At 38.1% G+C, this 24,668-nt stretch overlaps 1 protein-coding gene across 11 annotated transcripts in view; it reads right to left on the minus strand.

Moving 5' to 3' along the window:
- LOC135433442 (hemicentin-1-like) overlaps nt 1-24,668 on the minus strand; it is a 216,122-nt gene that overhangs the window by 84,939 nt on the left and 106,515 nt on the right. For 4 of the 11 annotated variants that reach the window (XM_064689529.1, XM_064689519.1, XM_064689520.1 and 1 more), the window contains exon 1: nt 5,109-5,386. The exons of 1 other annotated variant lie outside the window; for it this stretch is intronic. The gene's annotated coding sequence lies outside the window, so the exon portion shown is untranslated. Of the gene's footprint in view, nt 1-951; nt 1,090-5,108; nt 5,387-24,668 lie in introns of those variants that run through there. 6 more of the 11 variants (XR_010437093.1, XM_064689526.1, XM_064689528.1 and 3 more) reach the window with 4 other exon arrangements.

Here is a 24,668-nt window from a genome sequence, read left to right on the forward strand (position 1 = left end):
TATTAGGCGGTTGAGTGAGAGAGAGAGAGGGGTTTCCATATATAACAGAGCTTTGTAGAACCCACAAAAAACGCGCAAAGAAATCAAAATGCGCGCGCGCTTTTTAATGTTAATTCTCGACGGGGTGAGCAATTGGATCGGAGCATGGGAAAAGTGTTTTCTTTTTCTTATATTTTTCTTTTTTAGCGTCAAGTGTTTTGTTTGTTGTTTAGCCTTTGCATAAGAAATGTGCTGTTCAATTTTGTGGAATGTTTTTGTTTCTTAGTTGCAAAAGGTGAAGACGACGCAACGTCAAAGTGTTTACCCTGGCTTTTGTTAGCTTTACATTTTTTGGAAGGTGGCAGGCCAGACACAGACACAGACCGAAGCAGAAGCAGAAGCAGAACTCTGTTGAGCAGTTAGATAGGGGTATGCCAAAGTGAACTAAATGCTGTGCAGTCAGGCCTTAACTCGAAGCAGGTTGATTCGCAGTGTAGCTTGTAGAAGCACTTGACCCCCGCACTTTGACCTTACTCATGCGCTTGATTGATTGCACAAACGAAATGAAATACAAAAAGCAAACCGTAGACAACCTAAAGCAGGACCAGGGCACTCGTCTTGGTCCCGGCCAGGTATGCTGCAAATTTACTTGCCAGCAATTCCCAATCAAATATCAACTTAACTTCAACTTGAGTTGCCGACAAGTCTGCAGCTTTGGCCAGTTTTGTAATTGTAACAAATGAACCAAGTGCCCGAGCATTTTTCATATGATACGGACAGTGTATACAGCCCGAGCCCCGCCGCCGCAGTCGTCCTGCAGCTTGTGGCTGGTTTATAAAGCCGCCATTGAGTATTCAAGTTGTCTGACTGGTGATTCGATTTGCTTGGCCTGCTCTTCAATTGGCCCCAATCGATATGGGCATTATACAGTATACGATGTATGATTTTCCAATTTAATTGCAATTTACTTACGTTTCGGTTCTCGCTGGGGCTTTGAATCTCTCTCATTTGGCATTTGCATAAATCCATAAAATTGCAAACAACATTTTGATGGCGAATGGCAAATAATTTTGCATATGATTTATAAATTGAACAATTTTTAATACGGCATAAATTACATTATTTATTATTGCGTTTTGTCTATTTGTTGTATTTCAATAAATTATGTATTTATTTACCAGCAGCACACAAACAAAAGCCTGTTGTTGTTGTTGTTTTTTTTTTAATATTTTTTTATATTGTTGTTTTATCATTGTGTATTAATTATTAATTATAATTAATTGCAATCATAATATTCTCAAATTTTTTTCTATTAATATGCGTTTGCCAAACATAAATTATTTTTGTGTGTTTGGTTTTCATTGCGTGTAAAGAATTATTTATTTAGTATTTCGTTTTTATTTAGTCATGTTGTTTAATTCATCATTAAACAAAACTATGTTTGTTTAGGTACATTTTATTTTCAGAGCTAATTGGCGAAATTTATATGAAAACTGAGAATTATTTATGTACTCGCCTAAATGTATAATTGGTATTCTATTTCTATTTACTTGTGATAGTTTATAATAATTGTTTAGTTTTCGTTTTTAATAACATTTTCGTATTCATTTATTCTTTATGTTTTCAAGTGTCAATTTTGGGAATTGAATAATTAACAATTGTTTTAAGTGTTATATATATAACACTATATATAATATATATATATATGCCTCTTTAGGATTCTTAAAGCGCAGGCTAAAAGGCGTCTTGTTTTTATTCATATTTATTTGTGTTATTTTTTGTATTTTAATTATAAATATTCAAAAATTTTTACCTATTATGAGCTTGGTTAGGTAAACCCGCTGTTAAAATGATTTCTTATATTCATTTATATTAATTAATATTATTAATTATTTATTATGTGCCAAAACCCATTTATGTTATGTTTTTATGTGTATAAATTAATATTATTATTCATGTTTTCCCTTATTGTTCTCAACTTTTATATAGTTAAAGGCTTTAAGCCAGCTATTAAAAAGTTTGTATATATTTATAAATAATATTCAGATTTTTCTGTTCTTTTGATGTCTACATCTTATATTTTCCAAATCAGCTAAAATTATTTTCGCCAGCTAAAATTCAAGAACACATTTTTCTCAGCCCAAGTCGTGGATTGTGCTTCAGCTGAGAATGGGATGCTATATGCTATATGGCTCAGCCATTTGGTTGCCATTGCACGTAGCACACATTACACGCCTATGCCCCGGCCCTCTGCCCCGGCCCTCTGCCCCCTTTGTATGCCCGCGACCAAATGTGCTGCCGAGCATATAATTCGCAATTTAAATTTTCAAAATAATTTGATAGGCAGATTTTTTTGTAATTTCTTTGTTATTTTAGCCTGTTTTAAAATACTTAAAATTCAGAAGAAACATAAAGAAAGTTTTATATAAAATTTTAATAAAAACAAGTTATGGCTACGATACTCCATAGATTAAATACTCTTGTGGACATTTCGCTTAAGGCTTGGCTTAAGTCAGGATAATTGCAAGGCTCATATTTATAAAGAAAATCTTGAGAATGTGCTTGGAAAATCTTGAGAATATGCTATATATGCTATATAATATATCAATCGTCATGATAAGACTTTGCGCTTGTAAATGCCAAGCTTGGTTGAGATGTTTTGCAAAAATAAAAGTTATTTGATTCTAGAAACTTATTTGCAAGCGTTCATTTATATGGCGGCTATATCCGATCCGGCCTATTTCTGCATGCAACAGATAGACGCATCTATGCAAAGTTTTATGATGACAGCTGCAAAGCTGATCAACTAGTTCGCTGTGAAACTATATCGACTGATCAAGAATATATTTATGCTAAATAGAGTAGGAGACGTCTCCTTCTATGCTTTACACATTAAATGACAAAACGATGATACCCTGGACAAGGGTATAAGAGGTCAAAAACTGTTAAAATGACATCAAGCCAGCAGAAAGCAATGAATAAATGAAATGCAACGTTGCCCTTTATGAGTCGTCTCACGCACAGGAAGAGGGAGACACAAAGCGTGGTCTATGGGGCGAGTCGAGGGTCAACCATTTAGGCCTGGCCAACTGGCCAATCGGCCAATCGGCCAGGGTTCAGGTTACCAGCGGTAACGGGCACACGTGCACTTCTCGCTCTCGCTCTGCTCCAGCAGCTCCGGGCAGCAGTTGTCGCATCGTCGGCATTGTCCGCGTCGTCGCATGTGGTCATTAAAGGAATTTCCGTTGTGGTCATCGAACCGTGAATTAAAATGTGCACACACACACACACACAAACATGAGACCCGCTCACGGCTTGTGCTGTTGTCTCACTGGCTAAGGGCTGTTCAGACTTGGAGCTGGAGGATGCGCCACCACAAAAAATGCTCGTTTTTGTCCAACAGAAACAAAAACAAATGAGAAAGTTGTCGGTTTTGATTCCTGATGCAGGTGGAACTGGTTAATTGAGCAGCGGCAAAGCACAGCACAGGCAAACAGGTGACAGGGACATTTTTTCGGGCATATGTTAATTCCGAAATGCATTCAAATATGGGCAGACATTTAGGCTTTAAAAAATGTATTAAGTATTCACCCACATTATCGGAAATTCTTAACATTTTAGCCAACCTTTTAACCTTAAAGCAACATATCGTCAATTGTTACTATTATTAAAACTGACATTTGCTTAACAGACCTTTTTTTAATATATTTTAATTTATATACTGTATATAAAGTAGCACATTTAATATTGAAAATTATTGTCAATTAAAAACTATTTCTATTTTTTCTCAGTTTATCGCTAGATACAAGTTTGAATCTGACAATTTTCACACTTGTCGTTCGTCTTGTTCGAATTGTTGTTTTTCCAGTTTCTGCTCTTTGAGCAATAAATGTAGGCTTGGTGTACTTATATACCTTGATTTATTTAAAAATATCGCTCACATATGTGTTTCACATATGCTCATCATTGATGACAACACATGCAACATGCTCTGCTCAACATTTCAGTTCAGTTCAGTTCAGTTTTATATTCATTTGTTTTTTGTTTTCCAATGTCCAATGAGCAGAATCCAACGAAATTTGCTCTGCGTTAGATCTGTGCTATATAGAGCTGGTCGATTTTACTTTTGCGATATATATTTTGCCAGGCATGACACATTTTTTGCATGAATTATACGCCAAAAAAAAACAACGACAACAGCAACTAAAAATCGTAGCGCGCTATTTTTAAAATCGGTCGCGGCTATGATATAATTTTGCCGATTTGCTTAGCCGGCGATTTATATATATGCAAAATATATATACACATATAAATATATACATGTGTGTGCACATATGTATAAACATATAAAACACATATATAAACATTTTATTTTCGTTTGCGCACAAAATATTTTCAACATTTGCTCATTTACGAAAAAAAAGCGTTCGATTTACTTTTGGCTGTGACATAAATTTATGTTGAAATTTTCTTTAAACTTATATTTTTATGTGCGTTATTACAAGGCAAACGAAATTCATAAGGTCATCTAAGATATTTGAACAACTATATTTTTACTTGTTCTCCTGAGATCCGCTTTTCAAGGACAACGCGTGGGCTGAGCTTTAGTTTATTGCTTGATTTGTTCAGTTTTTGACTTGGTAAAAAACTATATAAATATTTTCTTTCAACATTATTAATTTGAATTATACATAATTTTGAATTTTATGTATAATTTTAAACATAATTATTACTCGTATAAATTATATCGAATTAAATATTTAAATAATAAGAGTATTTTTTGTAGTATTATTCCCAATTATTTTACGTTTATTATTATTATTATCATTTGTATTAATTTTATTGTTATTCTTCATTTTATTTAATTCTCTCGTATTAATAATTTTATTTTATGTATTTATTATTATTTATTTAATTCTTTTTTATTTACTCAATTAACTTTTAAATTCTTTAATCTTATTTTTCTTTATAAATTTAATTATTTTTTTTATCATAGTAAATTTTACTTGACTTTTTTATTATTAATATCTTAAATGATATATTGAATGATTGATATAAAAAAACAAAAAAGATATTTCGACTTTTCTCGCTACTTGAAATCTTTTTCGTTTTCAATTTCTTTTGCTTACTTTCACATGACTTTCGAGTATATCTCTGTGCATATCTCAAATTGAAATTTGTATATATTTTTCTTGTTTTGCATTTATTTGTTATTTTTGGTTCACACGCGCGCTGATTACTGCCAATTGTTGTATTGTTGCTGTTGGCCAGGCCCAAATGACAGCAACATCAGATGCAATTGAATTCGATTCGAGTTGGTTTTTCTGGTTGGTTCGTAAGGCGAGCAAATGAGACTCGCGCGCGCTTTGAGGGTAGCCGTCCACGTACTCGACGCACGACGTTCAAAATGAAACTGAAATCCACTTGATGGCTGAAAAGGCAGCCAACGAGCCAAAGAGCCAAAGCAGCGACGTTGGCAGCGACAGCGACAGCAGCAGCAGCAGCAGAGGCAGCGAAAAGCCACCCCTAAGTGGCTAACGCGCGAAATGTTGCCGGCTGCGGCGCCTTACGTCTTACAGCTGACGTCAACGTTAACGTTAACGTGAATGTTAACGTCTGCGTCTACGTCAGCGTCAGCGTCGCCGCTGGCGTCTCGCGTGTTGGTCAAGTGTTTTCGGCCCAATCGACCGACAGCCACAGAGAGCCGGGCCATGCCGGGCCACATGTTTCCCGTCTTTTGTAGACTTTTTTGCCATTTTTTCCATATTGTTGTTCTTGTTACTAACATAAATTTGACTTTGGCATCTGCGTGCGGCATTTCCTTCTGGCCGAATTTTCAATTTGCCTTTCTTGTTATTATTTCATTTTATTTTTATTTGCGCGGTTTCCATCTGCGCATAATTTGATTACTTGATCTTCTGGTTTTGTTATTGAAATATGTTTGCTTTTACGGCCCAGATTCAATTGTTGGCAATAAATATAAACATAGCCAAGCCGTCCTCTAAATAGTGTTTTTAATAGACGTCTGCCACATTAATAATTCGAGTTGTACATACAAAAACTCATTAGTCTGAATACTCAATAAAAATCACTTTCATATAGATGTTTTATCTTTACCTATCCGTGCCTCTCACTCGTTTTTACATATTAAGAGAATCATAATGACAAATATCATGTCTAATAATTTTCATTCTGTTGAAATGTTGTACATAATTGACTTTGAGTCAATCATAAAAAAAAAAAATAAATTAATTATTAATATTTCAATAAATTATTTTAAAAAATCAAAAGCTTACATGTGCAAGGTGTACATTTTCTATTATCTTTTCTTATAATCTTGTAGAGGGTATTATAATTCTGTCACGATTTGTGTAACGCATAGAGGGAAACTTCTACGATCCCATAAAGTATATACATATATATTCGGCATATCTATATATATCAGCATTAGCATACATATGTCGGAACCAACCAGATCAGATATCTATACCATAAAGCTGCCATAGAAACAATCAGAAGTAGGTTTTTATATTTGTTTATGAAGACATCTTGATCAAATTCGTCATAAACAAGTTTTACTATGCTCCCTACTTATATTCAAAATCTTATCAATATCGGACCTATGTGCCCCTGGCCATTATTGTGCTTATTTAGTCCCGCACGGATCAGCCGCAACGATATCATTCAGTGAGCATCTTGTTTGTAACCCGTAGGGCATATCCCAATTTACAATTAAACAATTCTCCAGCTCTTTATTTGTGCCACCGAACTGGAGGTGCTGTGCTGCATTAATTATCTTTCATTTGACCAAGGACTTCCTATCCACCGGCGATTGAGAAATAAATATTTATTATTTATCTATTTATTACTCAATGTCCACCGGCATATGATCATCAAAGCAGATCTGGCCATGCAGGGCTATGAGAGAATGGCATTTGCTGCCTCCCTCGTTGGTCCGCATTTCAGTGGGAGTAGTAACTAGATGGATTGTTATTTAAATACCCTACAATGTAAGGCTTAACGATTGGCATGGGACTATCCTTCCTTTTCAATACAAAGGCACAAATGAATGGATCATCCTATTGGCTAGTCGGAATATACTAAAATTTCCGGTACTTTGTGCTGGGCCTTGACTTTTAATTATTTTGCGCGACGTTCTTCGGGTATTTCTGAATTCATCCCGTACTTTCTCTTGTTGTTGCTATATACCGTTCTTTCTAAGCTTGACTCTCATTGGAATTATACTCTTTAAATATGGAATTCTTCTAAAATCTTGTACGCCCTGAAGAACCAAATCGTTTGATCCAAACCTAACGAAAGTTAAATACGTAATTCATCCCTTTCCGTTAAATCCACGCACTTGTGTGAAAAATATCAGCATGGCATAATATGTATTATATGACGGAGATGTCTTGATTGCAACATTCTGATTTTCATCTAAGAACAACAAACACTTGGCCGCGCAACGCCAGGTAACACCGGATATATGCTTAAATATGTTTTTCTTTTGGCATTTAAATAGTCCAAACATCCAAACATTTACACAACAGAATAAATGAAAAACAAAAATTGACTTGTAGAAACCCCCCGCTCCATGACCTTAGAAAGTTTACAGATGGATTCTTCTATTGGGCTGAATTTACGAACGACGAATTTCAAGTTCAACCAGAACCAAAAACATGTACACTAAATGATTCCAAGATTTGGTACATTAAAATCAGGCCGATATATTTGGGTCACAGACAAAACAAACATTAATTAGCCAAAATGGCTGGAAAACTGAGAAAATTATTCATAGATTTTAGAGTCTGGCACGCAGCTAATTGAAAATGTGGAGAGAGGGCAACCAGAAGGGAAGAGTGTGCGGGGCCGCGCCGGCTATGCGAATCTTATATGCATTGGATTTATTTTTGGCGCTTGACAAAAGGCAGCAAATGGAAGCGAAACGGAACGCTCCGATAGCCCCAAAGGACAAAGAGACAAGAGCGAGGCAAAGATAAAGAGAACGAATAAAAAATATAAAAAAAAAGCTGGCCGGCGGCCAAAACAAACGTGCGCACGTAGATAAACGTAGATACTCTACAGGCGGAAAAGTCTACAAAAATAAAAGAGAGAAAAAGAGAGTGTGCTTGCAAGCGGCTGCCACAGCCGGAGAGTGCGACGCGTCGCTGCCGGCGTCAACGAGCAGCAGCAGCAGCAACAGCAGGCGAATGAGCGTAGCAAAACAAACGACGCCAAACAACCGAGCAGCGACAGCAGCAGCAACAGCAGCAGCAGCAGCGTCTTCTTATATTACAAATGCTGGCGGCAAAACAAGCGGCGGCGTCTGACACCTGTGCGTGTGTGCACCCTCCCTCTCCCTTTGCCTATCGACTAGTTTATTAATGAGACAAGCGGCCGCTGCTGCTGCTGCTGCTGCCACGCGCCCTCGCAGCTGTACGCAGGTGTTTGAACAGGTAGCAATAACAACAACTCTGCTCTCAGGTATCGGGTCCAATACGATCCGCAGTAGTTGGGTAATTGAGTGTGCGGCTGACTGTTATATTATTAAGTGTGTGTATGTGTGTGCGTTTTGTCGTTTATATCGTTTGCTATCGCTGGCTGCTTATTGTTTTTCTTTTACTCTCCTTTTTGTGCTCTCGCGTTAATCCCCAACGCTCTAGTTTGGCAACTGTCCATGCAAAGCAGATGCTGACTTTTTTTAGTTTATGGTACGAGGACTCAGCATTCAATATGATTCCAATGGAGCAGCTGTTTTCATTTTTATACCCTAACAGAGGGTATTTAAATTTTGAGTATTAACGAGTTTTACTTTGATCCTTTTATAAGAGCAATAACTGCATCCACAATCAGAATATATTTTGTATTGACGCAGTGACTTAGTGTATTTGCCAAAAGAGTGAACATTGTGGATGTTGTGGACTGTGGAAGCTAAATTATTCATTGATGCTTTTCTGCTGAGAACAGCTGGCTGCAGCTGCACCAAAAAGCGAGAGCACGAACTTTTTGGAGTGTAATTGATATGTATTGCGCTTACGCCATTGGTCGGAACGCTTTTGATCCCGTTACTTGGTTGTGTATTCAAAGCGCGGATGGTGTGAGCGCAGAAATTGTTATTGTATAATTGCAAGTGCGGCGATTTAGTTTGTGCGCGTCATCTAATTTGATCGGTCGTTTTTTGTGCGCGTCTGTATAAAATCTATTTCGTTACAAAATTAAGTAAAATTATATTATTGTTATTGTGTTAAACGTGATAAGTTCGTGTCAATAGCCGGTTATAGTAGTGTATTTTGTTTGTGTGCTAGTGTGTTCTTGTTGGTGCGGCGATTTAGTTTCCGAGCGTCATCTTTGATCGGTCGCGTGTGTATTAAATCGGCTTGCAAACAAATTTATGTTAATTGTATTATGATAATTGTTTTAAACGTGTTTAGTTCGTGTCAATTGCCATTTATTAAAGTGTTTTTGTGTGTGTATGTTTAACAAATGCGGTTAAGTGCGTAATTTTTGGCGGCGAGCTTTTTCCTTTTGGCGCATTTTGCAGCTTGAGCACATCCCGCGAGAGAAAAAAAGGGAGAGAGAGAGACAGAGAACAAGTGAGTACTTTAAAGCTTTGCTTAAACAGCGCGTTATTTATTTGCCTTTTTCATACGCTCACTGAGTGTGTTGACATTTTGTCAAGGCAAATATAACACATTTGCACACACATACATATATATACATCTTTATATATATATATATATATTTGATCAGTTTGAGCAGCCGAGTCAATATATTTTGTTTTGTTAAGTCGTCTTTTTTTTTGAGCGATCTTGGGCAAATACCTTATTGTTGTAGGCTAAATCGATGAACTACTTTTAAATTTTTCTTAATTGATTTCTATTGAATTTGTTACTTAGTGGCACAAGGAGTCGGAATAAGATTAAGATTATGATTGTAAAGTCAAGGCAGAAGTTTTTCTACGTTATTGCATTTTTTACCCTACGATAAGTATCATATGGAAACACATACATATAAAGCACAGTCTAAGCTGTAAAAGCTCTGTCGCCCTAATGTTATTAACATAACATATGTTCATCCGCGTTCTTTCCCCTGTTCATAGTCTAAACTCCTCGATTTTTCTATTTCTTTGTAACATAAAGTCATGTCACCTTCTTACTAGATAATGCTACATACTTAATATAATACTAAATAACATATTTTCATACATATATATGTTAATATAGGTATTTTTAAGACAAGTCCGATCTGGGGCACAAGTTATCTGCTCGTATATTATGTATAAAAGGTCGCTTAAGCCCACATTTTCCACGGCTCACTAAAATTGTGTAATACGTATACCGTATTATTATAATAATCATTTGTCTCAATTTTCAAATTGAATAAATATATTTTTCTTTTTATTTTAATATAAGGTCAGGCTTTTACATATAACCTAAAAATTTTATGAAAAAAATGGAGTCGCCAAATTCTAAAAACTATTTACAAAATGTTATACTGATAAAGTGGGCCGATCAGGCTGGTCCTGAAAAATCTAATATTCATAGCTACATAATTGCCTAGACTGCTCAATTTTAAGTTCAAAAACAAAACAGATACATTTTCTTGAACAAAATTCGTTTTTTAAGTTGACCCAATCGTACTTAGCCTGCGAACGTACTTATCCTTTTAGCGAGCTAATTCAATTGCCACAAAATGGGAATTTAACTCTTCGTCCTTTTTTTTGTTGGGGGCAGCCGCGACGACTGCGACCTGCCAGTAGAACTTGCGCAAGTGAAAAACTTGCCAAAAACCAGGGAAAATGCCGTGAAAATTAAGGAAAACTGAAACCTTAAGGCAGACCATTCGCAGCCTCGCGAGTCTGTTCCCGCCGCCAAAACAGCCTTGGCACCTGCCTCTGCCTCGAGGACCCAGAGGAAATACCAAGAGAGTGCGAATTGATGGGTGAGGGTTGGGTTGGAGTGGGTGGTGAAAATGTGTGCGATATGTCTGCAGAGTTGTCGGAGGTTGTCGAGCGAACTGTTGGCAATGTTCGCGCTTCGTTAGCTTTAATTTCAGTAATTTGCAGCGACGATTTGGCCAAAAAGTCGACCAGACGCCGTTAAAACAAAAGTGAAGCAAAAGCGTCGCGACATTTTCACGAATCAAGACGCAAAACAAAAAAAACAAAACCAAACAAAAGAAAAGCAAGCAAGTCATATTTTTCAATAAATTGATTCACTAGAAGATACCCATTATCCAGTTTTTGGCCCCTTCTGTTATATATCTTCCCGCTTATATAACCTTAGTGTTATTGACCGTGATGGGAATTACTGTTGTAAAATTATTAAGTCAAAGTCCTTTATAGAAAATGTTTAGCTGGGAAAACCCCTCATAAATTCTAGCTTTCGATTCGTAACTTTTCCTCTCCCTTTGATGCTCTCTATCTACATAAATAATACTCAGATTGCTATAGATTGATCATAAGTACGAAAACCTCCCCAGTCTTTTGCATACGTTGACACAATTTGAAAATACCCTTCCTTAAACATTCTTATGATAACACAGGGTATACAGCACCCAAAGGCTACACCCACCCACAAGCCAACTGGGAAACTTTCGCTCTCGCCGAGGCAAACAGAGACGTTGCGTTGCCCGCCCCCTCGCCCAGCGAGCGCTCAGCACACCTCTCGCTAAATATTTAATGACCAATGGAGTCGAGACGAAGCAGCAGCTAAATTTGGATTCGGACCGAGCTGGGAGTTGGGGGTTGGGGGTTTCAGTAGACCCGTGCGCTGTAATTGCAAAATGTTTTGCTATGGAATTTTATTTACATTTTCCATGAGCTGCACAAGACTTCTAGTGCGCTTCTTAGAGTCCTTTGGCTTCTCGCTCTCTGTATCTCTCTCTCACTCTCGCCCTCTCCCTCTCTCACGCGTCTCTCCTTCCATGTTTTGAGCCTCTCGCTGAATTCCAATGCGATTTTCATTCGTTTCATTTGAAAGCTTTTCATTTCTGCCAGCCATCCGCGTTTTGTTTCCTTTTCTGCACTTGGCTCCCTCTATAATGAAGTGTACGAATTTGCTAAAAAGCTGGATTTCCGTTTCCATGTCTTCCTCTTCCTGCACACATCTGAGCCACTGACTGTGTGTGTGTGTGTGTGTGTGTGTGTGCGTGAGTGTGCGACTCTTAACGAGTTTAGGTTCGCATGTATTGCGCGAGCAACTCCGGCAAAAGGCTTATCAAATGTTGTTTGAGAAATTGTGTAAAAAGAGAATCTTGGCTCACGTTCTACTAGCCAGGCCAAAAATAAAAGTGTATTTCCTCTTCTTTTTCTGCTGTAGCTAATGAATGCTGCTTCAAAAAATCTCAGAAATGAAAAAAGCAAAATGATATACAAACCTAATAGAGTCAAAACTTACATAAATCGAATAAGGTTTGAGCTTAAAGGTAAACTGCTTATGTTGTTAATCGATTCACTTGTTCCAAAGACATTGCTTTCAGTGTTAAGATATACATAGATATGAATATGTATATTGTAACTATCTCTATCTATCAACTTTACACTTTTTTCTACTTCATTCCATTCGTAGCTCTCTCTTTTTATTTCTCTCATGTATCGCCTTTCTATGCGATTTTCATAAATTCAATTAACGCTCATTTAATGTTTTGATTCAGTAATTGGCTTCTATTCAGGTGTAAAAGTTAATTAACATGTGCAGGAAATCTTTTCTGGGTTAGGATTTGATTACATAACATTTTATTAAACTCGAGCTGGGAAACTCCTGAATGCGATTCTTCAGTTATTCAACGTAAATAACAACAACAGAAGCCAACATACCCTGCAATCCTTTGTTGCATATGCTGCCTTCGTTCCACTTCGCTCCGCTTGACCGCCTTTTTCTGCCCACCATTGGTTACTCTTCAATCTAAACCAATTGTTCCATGGCTGGCAATTGTTCACCCTAACTAACTAGAACAGATGTCCGACAGAGACAGGGCGTGTAATAGAGTAAGTGAGAGTGAGAGAGAGAGAGCAAGGAGGGGGGGGGGGGGGGGACAAAAGAAGGACATGGCCACTGGCGGTTGACATGATGACGTGTGTAATGAGCAAACAAATACGCGCGTTGCAGCTAAAGGAAAAACAACAGCAAAACAGAAAAAAAAGGACAAATACAAATAAATAATAAAACAAATAGCAGCAACAATAACAATGTCTGTCTGACATATCCTGCAGCAATCCCAAAGCAGTAACAAAAGCAGCAAAAGCAACAAAAACAAAGCAGAGAAAAAATCACTAATGAATCCGGCAAATGTTTTTAGCTGCAACTTCACGTTGCAGTTGCATGCGGAATGTTGAAACGGCGAACCGAATGAATGGAAAATGAAATTGTTGCCAGTTGCCGGTTGCAAGTTGAGTCTGGGGCAAATAAAAATAAATAAATAAATAAAGTGAAAAAAGAAAGAACACATACTGCCTGATTGCCGAACATTCGATACCCTTGCAACATATTGAGATAATGAATATACATAGTTAAGCTTATTAGCAAAAGCTATTAGCTTGAATTATTTAAAAAAAACTCATAAATATTATGAAGAGAAGAAATAAGTCACCAAACACCGTAGTGATATGGCGGGCTGATCTGGCTAGTTCTGAAAAATCTACTATTTGTAGCTAAGAGCATGTTCTATACCAAGTTTCTTTTACATAGCTATGAAGTTGACAGAGTTCTCATTGATGACAGATAGTTAATCACACGTTGTTATCATCCAAAATATAAGTACTAAAAATGTACACACATAGTTAATATGATATGGTTAAAACCCCTTGATAGCATATAAATAGGGTGTTATTAAGGGGTTATCACTTTCTATCTCTAATATCAGTTCAGGTTCAATGAAGTAGGGCTGATCCGGCAAGGCCTTAAATCGACTATTTATAGGTAAGAGGATGTGCTAAACCAAGATTCTTCACCAAAGCTATGCAGTTGGTAAAGTTCTTAGAGATGGTAGACACTCAACCCAAGGTTTTGATCTTCCAAGATACAAATACTATATAGTTGTACATAGTTAATAAATTAATTATCATACCCCTTGATAGCATATTTAAGGGGCGTCATTGATGGGGTTACCATTCAGCAGAACCGGAAAAAATACTGCGCTTTTAATCCCTAATGTCAGTTCACGTTCAATGGAGTCGAGCTTGAGCTACTCCTCGCCCATTGTTGTTGTTGTTGTTGTTGTTCTGTGGTCGCCGCTCTCTGCCATTTCTTTCGCCAACTCTTTGGCGACCTTTTTATATTTTGTTTTTCCTATTTTTTCCGAAGTTACACATTGCAACGGATGCACAGCGTCCGGCGCTTGTAACCGGAAAAATAGCTCGGCGAATCTCCCTGTTGTCGTTTGTATTTTATTTAATTAAAATGAAAACAATGCAATGCGCATCTCCTAACTTTTGAATGGAAAATTATGTGTATACATTTTTCTTGCATTTTTGGTTAATACACATTTAAATATTTCAAATTCAAATTTTTCCCTTTCAAGTTTGCCAACAATATGTAGATTTTCGTGTGGTTGTTGTATAAATTCATGTGCTCGCCCCTTCGCCCGTCGCCCCGTCTCACTTGGCTGCCTCATTTAAATGTAAAAAGGATTAAAGTTTATTGTGGTCTGAGGGTGGGGGGGGGGCGGCACTTTTTAGCTAGTGGGCGCGGTCGTGGGCGCTGTAAAGTATGCTCCTTATGCCATTCGGAAGTTGAAGTAATTGTTGAAATTGCACATTTGTGTGTTTTAATTGTTGAAATTATGCAGAGGCCTAAAACGAGAGGGTATACCGAAAAGTTTTGCGAAAAGGGGTGCTGCAAAGGACCAATGTGCGCTTGTTGTTTTTATGAGTTTCCAGGAAAGTGAGTGGGGGCAATAAGCAGCATTGTTGGTTTTAAGTTTCTTTGTTGTGTGTGTGTGTTTTTTCTGTTAAAAAGTTTGTTTCATTTTGATGAAGCAGCATAAAAAAAAATATAGGAAAAAAGTGCGGGAAAGAAAATATCCAAGGAAAAGAATAAATTTATGCAAAGATCAAATGTAAGACATACAACAGCTGAATGCTACGATCAAAGCTGGCTGCTACGAGCCACAAACTTTGAGAGGCGTACAAATGCTGAAGTTTGAATGGATATAAAATATTTGTTTGTTTTAAAGTTACCTTTATATAGACGATTATATTTGTTTAGCTTACCTGAAAATATAGAAAAAAAACCTTTTATTAATGAAAATTAGTGAATGTGTATAAATGCATATATAATAAAAGCATTTAACTATTATTTTTTTATTAAAGTCCGTACTAAATTTGCAACTAAAATCTCGTCGACTTACAAGCGACCTTTTGCGTTTTGACCCAAGGTTATTGTAATCAAATAAAAAAAAAGAAGCATAAATAGATTCGAAATTTATGAGATGCTCTTTCATAAGTAGATGGCTGCCCAGGGGCAACGACGTCAGCCACAATCAAAGCCATGTACATGCAAGATTTATGTTTCGGCTAAGAAAAGACTAAGAAACAAACAAACGGGAATACAAATTGAACTTAAGTAAGACCCTATGCCAGCTACTACTTATTTGAAAATGTATCTTCCTTTCTATAAACAACTTTTAATGCTCACAAAGCCGATGCCAATGGGCTTTTGTTTATTTTTTTTTTTTTTTTTGTTTAGTGTTCATGTCCGTTTGAGTGCGATTGTCGTGGCCCCGGGTCGGGGCAACTATGGAGACGCGTGTCCTGACCAAATGCTGACCAAATCCAGAACCATGCCGCGGGCTAGTTTTCAGTTGAATACATTAAAAATTCTTAAAAGAAATAAAACTCTACGCAGGACAGAGCTCATTAAACGCACCCACGAACCGGGAATACTTATGTTTGTTTGCCAGCGACGCTCGTTGGCGAGGGAGGGGGCAGATCCCGGGCAACATAAATCAGAACGCGCGCGTCTGGAAACTTAAAAAGCACGTGCGCCATAAGGCAGCATTGGAGATGGAGGCGATGGCAGGTGGTATATAGACGATGTGGGGACTAACGGTTGAGTCTGATATAATTAAGCATCATAACTCGAGGGATATTTGTGGATGCTCACGACACGGGTAGAGGCAAGTCTGCGGATGAGCCAGGAAATGAGCAGCAAAAGCTGCCGCGGCGAGCACGAAAGTTAATCAAACCGTGTTTGTTGTTCTTCTTGTTGTTGTTGCTTCACTGTACGGCAAATAAAGTTTTATGTAGTGCAAAAATGTTATAAACTTTGCACAAAACAAAAGCAATACCAAACGAAAAGCAAAGACAGCGTAACAGAAAAAAACTGAAGCAAAAGGAAAAACATTCGATATTGGGCCGCAGGACTATGAGATACCTTTTGCAGCAACAATGGAAATCAAAATTGACAATTTCAAAATAGCTAGCAATCTAATTTAATAATCAGCCGGGATTTTCTAGCCTTAGAAAGCATTATCTATGAACCAAAATTTAAAGAACTAAATATAACTTTCAATACGAAAAGATTTGGTTGTAAATCTTCGAACGCAGGGTGTCTAACTGCTCGGAAATGTCTGCTATATAATTTTCCCGAAATAAAAGCAGAGTTCCTGTTGCGTTTTTGTTCAAGCGTATGATCCTTATTTGAAACTTGAAGTACCTAAAAGGAAACATGCACATTAATTTTAAACTTAATATATACTAAACGTAATTGCAGACGATGCTAGTCTCGCAGCTGGACAATGGATGTAACAAAAAAATGGGACCAGAATAGCGATAGTGGGAGGTTGAGAGAGAATAAGAGCGTGGGAGAGAGAGAGAGAGGGAAGAGACCGCGATAGAGAGAGCCGCGGGCAGCGCAAAATTGGTTGCTTGAATGGCTGACAACATGTCCACGACATCGTCAACGTCGGTCCTGTTTGATGTACTCAGGGATTCCGGACATAGACGACGTCCCTTTCGTGGGTTCAAGCAGACGGTTTCCCTTTTTGGAGCGCCTTCCGTTGACAAGCGAAAGGAAACGTTGGGTAAAAAGGGAATTAAATGCCCGCCGGCCGCTAAAAACCCAGACAAAAGAAGCGCATGGGAGTTACAAGGGCTTAAGGTGGGGGGGCAGGTGTTTCAGGAGCGGTTAAGAAAACGAAAACATCATGCAAATGTTGTTGTATTGTTTTTGAAGTTGAATGGCTGAAGGCGAAAAGAAAAAAATGAAACAAAAACAACAGCAAAAGCTCAAGTTGTTGTTGTCGAATCCGGCTGGAAGAGGGTGCCGATTTTGGCTGGGGGTGCTACACTTGCCCTTTTCGGGGTGTGCCAGCATCGGTCAGCGAAAAGTGTTATAATGAGCCGGCTTTTGTTTAGGCAGCGACGCCATCTAATAGCCTAATTAGACTGCCTTGTATTGATGGAGCCTCGAGTGTTTGTTGATTGTAGTTGTATTTGTTGTTGACTGGAATGGAGCTCTGGTCGTACCCTACAAAGGTCCGTTAAGGAAACCCAACTCTGATAATGACTATTGGGCGTGAAAAGTTAATCAAAGAATTTTCAGTAAACTCTCGAGGGCTGTTAGCATAAAATATTGTAAAATGATGCACAGTTTTATGATATGAACATTCTAAATGTAAAATATACAATTTATTTAAATTCAAGTGTCACGTCAGTGACTTATTGCTAGCTAATTAGTTTTCAAAAATAAATAGAAAAGCAGACGGCCTAACCTTAGCTTTAAATCCTTAAAAAATCCACTTTAATTTATTATACATTCCTTCACATTTAAGCAAATAGATGAATACTTTATGATACATATTTTCAGCTTTAAATATTTATAAGAAATTGTTTAAAGTTTAGAACTCATGTAAGTGCAGCCTGCAGGCTTTAAATTTGATCGAAATTGTATACTTTATTTATATTGAATTATCCGGAGTGCTTAACAAATCTATAAGTGTCTGCGAAAAAACACAATTTTTACCGCTAAGGCGACCCCAAGGTAAAACCCATTTTGCCTAATTTAAATATCCATTGTTGTCATTTACATAAAATCTAATTAGTTGCTATCACAACAAGAGTCGTCTTCTTACCCACACGCGCAAACACAATCGCACACAAAAAAAACATAGCATACTTAGCAGGGCTTGCACTCGCACTCAGCACTCGGCTCCTTTTACTGCGGCACCCACACGCACACACACACGCACACACTTTCGCTGGGCTGTCATATCATGTGCACATCACATCAATTTGCAAAAAGAAATGAAATGGCAAGTGGCAGCCACTTAAGCCACGAAGCGCTGCCTGCGAGCAGCTCAAAGGGCTGCTGGGTTGGTGCTGACTACCGGCAATGGCAATGGCAGTGGGGTGTGGGTGGGGGCGTGGCATAAGCAAAAGCGAAGTGTGTTTGCTTGTTTAAGCAAAACTCAGCAGAGAGGGTGAGGGTGAGGGCGAGCTTGAGCAGCTACGTGCGTTACTCTGGCTGTCAATTGCAGTTGATGGGGCTGCGCCACCCTCGGCCCAAACAGTCGCACCTTTCAATTTCCAGCAATGCGCAAATCAATTTGTGCGCGATTTTTGCGATATTTTCTTCTTTTTTTTTTTGCTGCGCAACAAATCGAGAAATATTCTGATAGCAGGACAGAGCAAACTGATTTTTCTAGATGCCTGACGTAAGGTCGTGATGGCGCTGGGCGTTGACTGTTTACCGCTTAATGATGTTTGTCGCCTGTCGAACGCGCGTGTAAATTGGAATACGTGCGTCTTCCCCTGCTCTCCTCGTTACCCCTGCTCTTGCGCTGCACCCCTCACCGCACATCCCCACCCTTGGCGGCATGTCCTGGCATGCAAATTTAAATGTATGTAAATCGTATGCTTCTCGCGCTGCCGCTGCCGCCGCTGCTGCCGTCGCCATCGCCCAACAACGCCTACGTTTCTGGCGCGGCATTTGCATACAAGAACTGTGTACATGTGTTAAATTCCGCCCGGAAACATACTACTCCACTGCACCCCTCATCCCCTCATCAGGCTCTTTCGGTGGCTCTGTGTGTGTGTGTCTTAATCCTTTTTGCGCGCATTAAAAGCTTGGCCCAAAAAATTTGTTCGTAGACCTCGCGTTGGATTTCTGTAAAACATTATACAAATTTTATGCGTGCGTTTCCCTTATACATTCGCCTCACCACTCGATTATACTCCTCGCCTCTATCTGTTTTATTTTTGGTTGCCTTGCCTGCGGTTTCGATATATATATATATATTTTTTTTCTTTGTTATGTTTCTCCTCAACGCTTGACTGACAGCCAGACATCAAAATCAGCTTAGGGAATTTTCGCTTAATAGAAATTTACAATGTTTTCCTGGGCTCTGTTGCCGTCCTTGATATCCTCTGGCTGGCGCTTGAATTTAATTACGACCTCAGCCCGGCGGCGGCTTAAAGCGTGTAATTAGTGCGACATATAATTGAAAAGGACTCAAATGATATGGCCAGACCTCTGCCAAGTCCTGCATGTCCTGCATATCCTCCCCGTGTCTGACCGTAGGCAAATGTCACATTTGCTATACACTCGTTAGGGCTACATTTTAATGGAAGGGCAGCTTAACAACAAAAAAAAAACATTCAGGGCATACAAATAATTTATAAAATTCATGGCGAAATTGAATAGAATCAAATAAAGAGAGAATTTATTTTAAAATTTAATTGCGTGCAAAGTGGAAAACAGTTTGAGAGACAAAGATAAAATCTGTTTTTCTGTCCGGAATTAAGTAATACAAAAGGCTCAGAAATTGAAAATATTAACAAAGGCATGAATTAATGTTTAATTTTATTAAACTATCAATGAATTAATGAAATTTAAAAAAATCAGTACCATTAATTGGGCATAAATGAACGAATTATTATATAAATTTATAGTTCATATTTTGTAAGCAGTCACTCAACGAATTTTAAGCTACACTTTAAATCTTTGGCATATTTTTTTTATACTACGCCATCTGTTACCTGATGTCCATTATGAAAATATTGATCGGAGCATTTTTTTTATTTCCTTCTACACATTTCAATTCAATTCCTTGCTCCATTTATGGACAGAATGCATTTTCAATTCAATAAACTCTTACAAGCACAAACAATTTTTGGTCACAAAAGCGGCAGCAGCTGCAAGTGCGGCAACAACAACAAATAATTTTTAGCTGCAGTTGCCCCATAGTTATCAAAAAAAAAAAATATATATATATATACATAAACCTAGAGCTGTCTCAATAAATCGCTGTCCAACAGGCCAGGCTTGCAATTTCTTAAAGGCCATGTCCTAAATGCAGCTCCTTCTCGCTGAGCATTAATATCTATATACATTTTTCATCTCTTTGCAACGTAGACAATGCAAACAACTAGGAATGAAGTAAAGTAAAGTGCTCGACTGTGAAATACCCTATACGTCCAAACTAAAGATAGAATGTACTAAATAGAAGGAACTTCATTTATATAAATCTACAATTGAGACTGATAGAATGCTTGGAACTCAACAATTCTTGATAAAAGTAAAAAAGAATGCTGAAGCCAAATGAATTTTGTCTTGAAAAAATCCCAAGTAAATGAGATAAGCGACAAATAAATTTGCTTTAAGTTAAACGAAGCCTTGAGTCAAACGCAGTCTTACTTTTAAGAAAGTCCAAAGCTTACATGATTTACAAATGAATATATCCCAGCTGGAACAAAATTATGTACGGGGTATAGAAACCCATCAGTTGGCTGACTTGGGCGCATTTTTGAGATATTTCAGTGTCGGGCTGATGGCATTTTTGTGTTCGGCTGCTGCTGCACACTTTCACTTTGTCATCGCCCATTTGGCCGATAGAAGTTTTTGGCTCGTAATTGAGCAGCAGCAGCTGCGCAAAGCTTTAAACTTAAAGCCAACAAGTCAGCAGCGAGCATACTAGTTGGCCAACAGCAAGCGAGCTGGCCATTTAATTAGCCCAATTAATGCGTACTCACGTCGCGTCGCAATTGGCGTTAACTCCACTCACGCAGACAGCTCGGGAGTTCATTTGGGCTGCCTTCCGGGCTCGTTTGTGGACCGAAAGGTTTATTTGCATTAAACTGTCAAATTAATTGACAATGGCAAAAGCTGAGAATCTGCTTTGGCGCACTGCATTTGGCCAGCTGAGGCTTAAAACGAGATTTTGACCAGTTGAAAACGGGTTCGCAAATCGAGTCAGTTAATTAAAAGTGGAGTGGCAGCCATTGCAAGCGCAGTCTGAACCGGCTTAAAATATCTAATAAAAGGCCTATTCAAATTGTCAATCGATTACCCAAACTTAATTTTGATATATGTGCAATTTATTAGCTCGGACAGCAGTAAATTAGAACAATTCAATTAAAATATATTCGCCACATTTTGGAAGTTATTCAAATTGAATGCAACTGACAATCTCTGCAAGCACGATATTAGGACTAAAATATATTTAAAGCTTAATGTTACATTAAAGCTCTAAGGCTCGTTCTTCCTAAAGCCTCAAAGCTGCTGCTAGCTTCTTTAAAATATAACAATCATCTGTCATACTTCTAAATATTTGTTTTATATTTGGTTTACCAAACTACAAGATTACCCTGAAGTTAAGGCACATTTCTAAATCAATCTGAAGTTAAGGCTCATGTCAGACAAATGTCATTCGATCTGATTGTAATCAGAACTTAAAGTTATTATAACAGCTTTGATCAAATATTCAAAGACACCTGTATGACAACCTATATATTGCTTGCAAATTACTTTTCTCGCTAATTTCCTGTACACTTATATCTCTCATCTATGGCAAAGTACGAGCAGCAAAACGCATTACACGAAATTCAATTTTCAATAATTTAAGCACAACTTTCTCTGAACAAACAACAATCATTAGAATGGGAAGGTCTTCAAGTTGCGCTCATTTGCATCTGATTAAAAATAACAAACAAATACAAAGAACAGCGCGAAAAACTTTTTTGCGTTCTGTAAGAGGTTGGTGCTGATAATGCTTGAAAAAAAAATTCAATTTAAATTTTTGTCTCATATTTCAATTGCAGTACGCGTCGTATGCGTAATTTGTTGGATGTGTGTGTGTGGGCTGTGCGCGCTGATAAATCAGCTACATATCTCTTACATAACTGACATTACTCAGTGACATGTGGAGCTGCCAGTCAAGCGCCCGAATTGTCATTGAACCACAGTTGACATGAACACTCTGTCAGGGTCGCAGTGGGATCAGCTCTCAGGGGACTTTCTCCCCGTTTCCGTCGTTGAAATTCGTTCACTTTTATCTTAAAAGGGTATTTTAATGAGCTCACTAAATTTGTAATGCGTTCATAAATATAACGAGCTCTATAGCGAGGCATATTTTTCTATTTTCTATTCAATTTAATAAAATAAGTATATTTAAATAATATGACATATATAATCATAAATAGTTAATTAATTGAAAGTGCGTCACTGCAAGGGAATTGAATCTTCGGTGTAACACTGATAACTCTTGCTTCATGTCATTTTTGTGTCTGGTCGACTTTATGACTTATTTGCCAATCAGCAATTTAATGACATCCTGTTTCTTGTGCTGATCTCAAAGGATGCTGAACTTTACACAGAATGTACGCAATTAATCCAACCGGAAGAGAGTTAAGAAAAACTGTGGTGGAAAAATCCCGCTCTCATACTGATAAAGCTGCCTGTCTTTAATTGGCTGCTGGCTGCTTTCTGCAGTTGACATTTGATGCATTTGTAATGGGGTCAAGTGGGCGTGTCCTCTGTGTACCCAATGCAATGGCAGTGAAATTTTCTTATTTGCCGCTCGAATGACGTTAATTCGTCTCTGAGGGAGCTCCTCGTCCGACCGCATCTCAAGCAGGGAAGGTAACGAGTAAAACAAGTTCGTAAAAAAGGCAAATAAATGAATTTCATTTATACTACTCCTCGCCCAGACATAAACAAAGTAAAATCGACACAAATTCCACTGAGCTCCAAACGTTTTATGTCTGCTCCAAAAGGATAAACGCATTGCCCAACGCACACATAACACACACACACAACACACAACACACACACACACACACATATATGTACACTCAGGAAGGGAGCGAGTGAAACACTAACACACTCAAAGCATATTTGCATTCAAATTTTGTAGCAACAAGCAAACAAACAAGCCAAAGGAACGACGCTCTGAAATGGGGGCGTGTTAGGGCAGGGAATGCTGGTCTGTGTGGGGTATAAAGCGCTGCAATTGCCGTAACGTAGCCAAGCGAGGCGTAACCCACAAAATCACCAGAAAAAGGCAGGGAGAAACCGCTAGCACTGTAAAACAGCAAAAAAGAAGCTGCAACTGCACTTGGAAAAATAAGCGGATGATTGATTGGGATTGATAGTTGAATAAATTTTTAGATTAATGCCTTGACGGATGATCGCATTTATTTATTATGTGATTTCTTAAGCTCTTAATGTGAGAGTAATTGATTGATCGATTGTGATTGATAGTTGAATGAATTTGTTGATTGTTGACTTGGCTGCTGATGACAATAACTTAATATTACCATTAATTAGATGACTGATTGGGCTCAAAATGTGAGGGTAATTGATTGATAGTTAAACAAATTGGTTGATTATTGCTTTGGCTGATCATCACATATTACCAACAATTTTATTAACTGTGTGACTGCTTAATTATTAATTGATTGATCATGATTGATAGTGCTTTTAACTGATGCATTGGCTAATGATCACAAAAGATCAATATTATAATGTATTATGTGACTTATCAGAGCTTATAATATGAGAGCAATTGATTGATTGAATGTGATTGATGGCTTAATAAATTTGTTGATTGATGTCTTGGCTGATGTTCACAAGAGATCAATAGGGTTATTTCTTTTGTGACTTCCTGTGATAACTAATTGATTGATTGTGGTTGTTACTTGAATAAATTTGCTGATTGATTAATGCTCTGCATATGGAGCAGATTTTGTAATATCGATTGATTTTTTAAAAAATAAGTAAGATGATTGATTTTGACTTGTACGACCGATTCTCATCAATTCTTTCCATTCCATTTCTATAAAAATGTGTCTGCCTTTGGTTCAGCCCACGTACATAAGTCGTTTATCCAAGCCGAGTCATTTTTGCACCGTGTACTCGTACATTTCTCACTTCTCTGTGCATCTGAGCTCAACTGAAATTTCGACAGTTGCACCAAAGGACGAAAAAATTGCAACGCCAACCGAAAGACATATAAAAATCTGTCAGTTTGAAAAACCGCGCACATGTATCGCAATCAGGATTCGTTTCTGTTGCCGCTCACGTTACCAAGCAGCGGTTATCCTGCCCCCCGTGGCTCCCGCCTACCACATGGCTGTTGTACGTCAGCTTTGTTTGCGTTTGCCCAAAGCCGCCAAGGTGAAGGCATGCCAAAATGACTCGTTACCCATTCGCGCTGCAGGACCAGCCTCTGACTTGGCACTCGATGGATGTATGGCGGCTAGCAGCCAAACGCGATACACGCGAAAGACCTTATGCCAACGGCGGAATGAATGACTACCTAAGCAACTGTCTGACGGGCTGACTGACGGACTGACTGACTGACGGACTGATTGACGAGTTTGTTAGCCCAGCCGACCCGACGACCTTGTTGCTTGTGAACTTGGCAGCTGAGCAGGACCAAGTGTTGTGTGGATACCATGTGCCGAGTGC

The sequence above is a fragment of the Drosophila montana genome, unplaced genomic scaffold (assembly GCF_035044405.1).
Source record: "Drosophila montana isolate Dmon_TW-CO22-7 unplaced genomic scaffold, ASM3504440v1 contig_3218_1, whole genome shotgun sequence".
NCBI classification, from domain to species: Eukaryota; Metazoa; Arthropoda; class Insecta; order Diptera; family Drosophilidae; genus Drosophila; species Drosophila montana.